The sequence below is a fragment of the Styela clava genome, chromosome 10 (genome assembly GCF_964204865.1).
Source record: "Styela clava chromosome 10, kaStyClav1.hap1.2, whole genome shotgun sequence".
Lineage (NCBI taxonomy): Eukaryota > Metazoa > Chordata > Ascidiacea > Stolidobranchia > Styelidae > Styela > Styela clava.
In genome coordinates this window covers 15626456-15634425 of record NC_135259.1, presented here as the reverse complement: position 1 = coordinate 15634425, position 7970 = coordinate 15626456, and the positions used below count along the sequence as shown (strand labels likewise).

The window sequence follows — 7970 nt, the reverse complement described above, 5'->3', positions numbered from 1 at the left end:
CCACCATGGACTAATAGGAAAAATAGCAGACATGGGAATAAATGGAAAAATGTTCAACTTTTTTGATAATATTTTAGAAAACCGATCATTCTGTGTTAGAGTTGAAGACAAGTTATCTGATACATACCATCCCATTCGAGGACTTAGTCAAGGTTCAATTCTGTCTCCATATTTCTATCTCATTTTTGTAGATGATCTTCCTTCAACTTTACGAGATACAGATTGTGGACAGTTTGCTGATGATTTTGGGATATACAAAACAGGGAGAAATATTGAATTTTTGGAACGTAGCGTTCAATCAAATCTGAAAAAAATAGAAGAATGGTGTATCACATGGGGTATGAAAATATCTCCTAGTAAATGTTCAGCTGTGTTATTTAGCAACAAAAGAAGAAATCCAGAAATTAAGTTACAAATTGGAGGAGTAAATATACCAATACTTGACAAAGTAAAATATTTGGGCATGATATTTGATAAGAAAATGACATGGAAAGAACATATAGAAAATATCGTAACAAAAGCAGCGCAGAGATTAAATATTTTGAAATATGTTAGTGGTTCCAAATGGGGATCACAATTACACACAATGCTACTATTATACCGCTCCTTAATTCGCTCGTTGTTCGATTATGGAACCCAAATCTATAGCACAGCATCAAAAACATTGCTAACAAAATTGGAAACAATACAAAATCAAGCCCTTCGCATTTGCATTGGAGATATGAGAAGCACACCAATGGATGCAGTATTGAATGCATGCTCAGGAACACCACTGGCATTAAGAAGAAAACAATTATGCTTGAATTACCGATTAAAATTACAAAACTCGGTTCAACTTACCTCAGCAAAAGTACTCGAAGAATCCTGGCAACATGAATATGTGGGATATAAATTTGTATCATTCAAAACTATAACAGAGCTTGAAGAAAATGACTTGTCAAAACCTGAAAATAAACACCAAATAAAACATTATATACAAGAAAGATGGAATATACAATATAAACAAAACATATCAGGACTATACTATAAAAGAATATTTCCGGAAATATTACTAAATTACTCGAAAAAAATAAAAGAATCAAGAATACAAACAAGAAATATTTTTAGACTTCAAACAGGACATGGTATGCTAAATAAACATCTTTCGAAATTCAATAAAAATGTAGATGAAATATGCGACCAATGCAACAGGGAAGTTGAAGACACTGAACATTTTTTAATACACTGTCCAAAATATGAACAATATCGAACCAACATTCGAAATCTTTGCAGAAGAGAAAATGTACCATTTACATGTAAAACATACTATATGAGGTGAAATTTAGAAATGCCATAAATTGGTTCATCATTCAAACTGGAAGAAAACTTTGAACACATTACAAAATACTATACTTACCAATCTGAGAATCAAAACAAAACTGAAAGCACAACCGAGTTGTTGACAAGCAGGTTCACGCCATGACGACAAAAAATGGCTGTAGCGAATTGGTAAAGTGTGTGCAATTTTACTGCAATAGAATAGTGCAAAGAGCATATATATATATTCATTGAATAGTGTGAAGTGTTTTTTTTTCACAACATTTTAGTGACAGAATTTCCATTGTTCAGCACGAAATTCTATTTTGCGAAGTGCTTTTTATTTCACTTTTTAAATAAAAATGAAAAATAAAATAATCGGACACTTTACCACGCATTTTTGTGTCCACGGATTGTCATGATATTTTCGGAATAGTATTGCTTTTATTTCGTCAACACAACCGCACATTAAAATGATCACAATTAAATTAATATTAATACAAGGCGATAAATATTTTTTATTTTTATTTACTAATATACTAATTATATTTTTATTAAGTACTAAATCAAGTTGTACAACGGCGATAACAAATTCGCAAGATCGCAATTAATTTATATCAAAACTAAATATGACCGGGCAATATATTCTCACATTATTATGTTCGCAGATTGCCGTGGCATTGAAAAGAAGTAATGCTTTCATCTTGTCATAAGTCAACGCAACCGCGAGTGACCATGAACACAATTAAATTAAAATAAGAACACATTTTAAATTATAGTCGTTGTCAAGGATTGAATACTGTGCGACAGAAAAGACCATTTATACACTAAAGAAGTCGGCCCTTTTAACAAAGGCGTAATTGCGTAGCATTTTCGGTAAAATTCTGTTGTGTTGTGTTATTACCTCTTCACACAGAGTACGGTTGCAATAAACTCACGTTGAGTCCGCAAAGATTTTCGCCAGTGAGAAAATAGTCTGCGACCAAAAAAGGTTGGGAAACGCTGTACTAGACAAATTCGACGCTATTTACAGATCAAATTGCCTATTTTCATACATTCTGTAACGAGGTATGACCATACCAAGGCCTTTTAGCCAACATTGGTAATTATTTTGAATCATGTATATCCAGAACTTACTAAGAAATTTATTTGCAAAAAAAAGCGCTTCGGAAGTGCGTGTAGCAATATGGAGGGAACTAATTTTTTTCGCCTACTTTACATCAAGTTGTGTAAAGGGATTGAAACCTATGGGCAGGAGTATATTCACTTTGCGAACACAGCCAGTCCCCAAATTCGTAATAGAACTAAAATGAGATAAAACAAAATAAAACTTTAGCATAACCCGAACCTGCTACACACACTACGGGAGTACCAAATTATATATATTCGAGAAACACATTCACTCAAAATTAATGTCATTAAATAAATAAAACCAAAGACAAGTTTTGGAGTTGTTTTCCGAACCGGTCCAAAGTTTTAAAACTGCTGAAGTTTCAAATTTTTGCCGAAACAGCAAGGTCTATCAAAGATATCATAAATCTTTTGCGGCACTACCGCAGCATTTGTACCAGGTATACATATGTGTTTTGTTGTGTGTTACGAGAGTTGGGAATTATTTCAGAGCATGTGGAGAGCGGAGCGGACATTTTGTGTTCATGCAGTTAATTTGTGTTCTATTCACTTTTGTACAATGTAACGTACCAGTTTGTTGAGTATACGTAGTAGTATAATAAATAAAATTAATAATAAAAAAAATACAGAGAGAATAAAGAAGAATTCTATATTAAATATGCCCTATAATAATTTTGGAAAATTTGGCATTATTCTTTTGCCAAAATCTCGTCGTTGAATATTGTCTCAAAAACGCTATTGCGAAAATATGTCAAATTATTAGATACTTAACAAATACGTATAACATATTTTGCTCAATTTTGTATCATTATTTCCGCCATTTCAACTGTCTTATTAACACGGGAATTGCGTGCATTGTTATATCAACTTTCGATTCGAATTTCTACCGATAGTTACAGATATGAATGAAAGGAACAACGTAAAATGCATTGTCTAGTTGAAAATTTATCGTCATCGTAACAATCTTGAAATTAACTTCCGAACCTCAACAGAATGTTGTCAGAAAAGCACCTTGCGTATATTTGTTTGTGCAGAGCAGTTTGTTCATTTGCGTATTAATTACAATACACGTTAAAATTCGGATAAGTTTGATAAAATTTTTTTTTTTTTTTAAATATTACGTTTATTAGCTTCATTTACTCTACAGGATTTTAGCCTTTGCTTAATAGTGGAGAAAAATTGCACAGAAGCAAGCGTCTACTTTTAAAAGTTAAAATTATTTGAATTTGATTTTGAATATATCAATTTACAAAATCAATCAGTAATCACTAGATTCAAATTATTAGGTTATTGAAATACGCAACAAACAATTAAAGTGATAAAAGACCAATGTACAAACAAAGATTAATTATTTAATACATATATATGTTATTTTTCGAATGAAAATATATTAGTATTCGCAAATATCAGATAACCCCGACATTTATTACAAATACATAATTCTGTTCAATACTTTCTGTAAAATGAAAGATTCAAACATTAGGGGAAACGGAGCTGAACAATGGATAATCCCAGTAGCTATACTTCTATGCATGATTCAAATAAACGCAGGTTAGTGTTATCTGCTGAAATTGTGCATCACTTTCAGTCTAAATTCAACCTATTTTATAGAATATTAATTGTCAAATATTTGCTTGCATGTTCTATTGTCACTTATAATATCGTGCTTTTATTTTTTCAAATATGAGCAGATAGAATATAAAGGACAATAACATAAAAATGCCACTTAAGACTGAAACGTTAATTTGATAGGCTTGATATTGTCTCTTAACCTACCGCATTAAACAGTTTCCTACAGAAGAAGGATGCAAAACATAAAATCTCTGACGGTTGATAACATTGTATTTTATATTTTCAATACCCTATTCAACAGAAGTTTAATTTGATTTATACAATGCACAATATTCCTGGTGGTAACTCTTGTATCAGTACGTATATTACTTGCATCTATTCTCAGTGAAAGTTTGTATACCAACTTTTTGGAATTATTTTAAGCGTAAAAACCCTGCTTTTATTTTCATATTTATAATTTAGAATTTGATTGCGGAATCCTCAGATTTCCAATTGACTTATTTTGCGATGGAGAAGTTCTCTGCGAGTAAGTTAGTTTGTATAATATATTGGTGGATTCTTTTTTTTCTACATCACTGTACAAGTATATTTCAATCGTAACAAGTGTTCGTTGAACATAGCAACATATTTCAATTCTTCGAATGTCACTGAAATTAGTTCATCATGAGCCATTAGTATGAACATAGTAACCCCATAACAAGATTGTTCATATGTATTTTATTATATTTAAACGTCAACAATTGGTCAATTTGAATACCGGTATTAATGAGCCGAATACCGGTATGCAAGTTTCTCCCCTTCACCTCTTCTGCAATGACACATGGACACTAAAGTTATTTTATGCCGAAAAATGTCACAAAAAAGAACTCACACACTTTAAATCACAGCGAAAAATCAAATTAAAGAGGTCTCCAAACTATATGAGAATTGAGAAATACCAAGAAGAATACTAACAACAAAAACAACAACAACAATTTAGCAGAACGATTCATTGATCTTCTTTGTGTCACAATAATATTCAACGCTATTCTTTTTCCATAGAGACGGCGTCGATGAGATACGACGCAACTTGAGTCTTAACCAATCTGGAATTCCTTGTCGCAGAGACAGGTTTGTTTGTATGTTACCTGAAAATCTCAAACACTTGCAATCAGCAGTTTGTTTAAAAGGTGAGAAGTAATTTGTTTATTCAAAAAATATAAAGTGTTTCATCCTTGATTTTAGTTAGACGTGGCGCCACTCCTAACAAAATATAACCTGTTTCGTACTCGAGAATGAACATTAAATGTTATTTTGTATTTGCAAATATGGTGTTTTGAAGAAAAAAGCTCCTAACATTTTATAACAAACCCCGGAATTATATCTTTTGTCATAAATACGTCCCCGCAACGGGAAGAAGCATTTGAAGAAGTATATCATATTTCTGGTGCACAAAACTTCGCCAAGTATAAACACCATTAAACAATAATGATAGCTATTTCGTTGATATAAATTCAACTTTTCCACATTCATTTGTAGATGCTGAATGTTACAGCGACGAATTCAAATGTACAGACGGATCAGGGTGTGTACCACGTGAATCGTATTGCGATACTCGTAGCATCGATACCCGCCATTGCATGTCAGTTGAAATACAATTTCCATATGCATATAGTTTACATACTTATAAACTTTATATAAAAATGTTTGTTTATATTCATAGAGATGTTGATACATCTTCTCATTATATGAGTTCATAATTCACATAAATACAAAGCGCTAATGAATGTCTTGTGTCTAGGGACAACAGCGACAAAGACTTCCGGCAGTTACGGGACGACAAAACTGGACATTTATGCCGATCCGTTTCAAATGATTTCTGCTATCTTCCCGAAAGTCAAGCCTATAAAGCCTCCTCCCTTTGCGAAGCAGGTGAAAACGATAAACATCTACAAGTATATAAAATTTGTCGGTTTGCCCGTGACAAAGACGGGTCTGTGAGACCCAAGCAGTCCAATTTCGAAACGAATTTTTTTTTTAGAGTGGCTCTAGTTTTATTCCATAAATTTTTTAATAAATAATCATTTATCATTAAAGTTTTTGTGCTACTTTGGTATGCGATATCATCGGAATTTTCAACTTTTTGTTAAACTATTTGTTCCAAGCATTATTCATATAACTTTAATTTACAAAAATATATAATTCAACAACTCTCAGGTGCATTTTTTTAACTTTCCTTTACCATTATTTATACAGCAAAAAATAGAAAGATTAATTCAGCACTAACTTAAAACAGAGGTGGTAAATATAACACTTATGCCTTTCATATATATACATTATAATTTTTAATCTCCACTCCCAGTAAGATAAAACGATGAACCAATCACAAAATTTCGAGTACGAAAAAAAATGATGAATTGAATTTAAATGAAAAGAAATATTCTTAGAAAAAGTGTGATATAATGAATGATGATGCAATATGCAGTATGGCTTTTTTGTGAATATTGTTCTCGGCCACTCTGTGAAGTTATTACTGCCATAGCTAAAATAAGTCCGTCATCTGATTTGTGTTTCAGATCCATTTTGTCGTGGTGATGAAACACTTTGCCGATATCCATATAATTATTGCCAAAAGATTAACTTTTGCACTCGAGAGATTCTTTGTACGTGAGTGAATAACTAATTATGGAAATATCGTATAATTCTGTACAACTAATCATATGGGTCTTAGACCCATCATATTACGCAAGTATAGCAATGTGTGTGGAAAATAATTCAGAGCAGAAAATTGATACCTCACAACAGTCTATAATTAGCTTATCTTGCTCACATTTGTAAGAAAGCATGAGATCCCAATCGGGGTTTGCCACTTAGTATTCTATGAACAACCGTTTTACTCATAAACTTATATTTACTGTTGTATATTCAAAACCTTGTGTCGATGCTTTTGCATCTTGGTCAACTGTCTAATAAATACGATTGTAATATGATGCTTCCATATTCTACCCTCATTGCATCCAATTGTCTACAATCATTTTGTTTGACTCAAAGTGGACAAATTGTTCACTTGGGTAAATTCTTGTTGCTGTTGGGGTTGATTGATTCTGTTGCGGTTGTTTTTATAAATCGTATTATCTCAACTAATGAACCTATCGATCTCAAATTTACACTTCTTCTATAACTTTCATTCAATTTCAAATTGCTTTCGAGATCTCTGGGATACGATATTTCACCTCTAATTCAACTGTTTGATTTATATTGATGTGGAACAGTTTTTATTCCGCCACGGATAACCGTCTCCAAATTGTTTTACCAAGCGTGGTACCGGAAACAACGTACGACCCTGGAGTCCACATATTTGATTACTGCTTCCTTGTTTTAAGTAACAATGACCCATATCATTCCAAGCCTTTCTTCGATCGAAAACGACAAGAGGGAGATATGCTATGTTCTGGTTTGGACGCTCGACGAATGAATCGAAAGTGTCCACTACCGGCGGAATTTATATGTGATTCGTATCCACATTGTTCGGGAGGTAATTCATTATTTAAACTTGTTTTTGAAGAAACTAAGAAACTGTTGTTGTATAATCTCATGCTTTAGTATCAGAATTTTGTTTAACAGAGTTTTTCATTTCATTCAGAATGATTAAATCATTTGGAATATATTATTTTCAATTCGAGCATGTTTATTGGATGGTAGCATTTAGAACCTGGAATATGTTAGACTATTATACAAGCATTTATTTAAACTTGACTTAGTTCTTGGAAAATGGCAGTAAAAGCTGTAATATATAAGATGATTAGCAACTTATTTCATTAGTTTAAAAGTAGCAACAACTTCTATGTTGGGTATTTATCTTTCGCCCAACAAATGTTGTTGGCAGTATAATTTTGAAATTATCTCAATTTCTCACAAACTGATTTTTAAGATCATTTGCAAAACTATATGACTTGTAGCCAACTCGGAGGCATTCTTTGGCAAAACTAGGA

The 7970-nt window shown here is 32.2% G+C and overlaps 1 long non-coding RNA gene across 1 annotated transcript; it reads right to left on the bottom strand.

The window, feature by feature from the left end:
- Positions 1–233: 233 nt before the first annotated feature.
- Positions 234–1642, bottom strand: LOC144428385 (uncharacterized). The gene is made up of 3 exons (XR_013478329.1): positions 1397–1642; positions 841–944; positions 234–304 (listed from the first exon to the last, which is right to left on the bottom strand). It is a non-coding gene; the product is annotated as an uncharacterized LOC144428385 (long non-coding RNA).
- Between the last annotated feature and the right edge of the window lie 6328 nt (positions 1643–7970).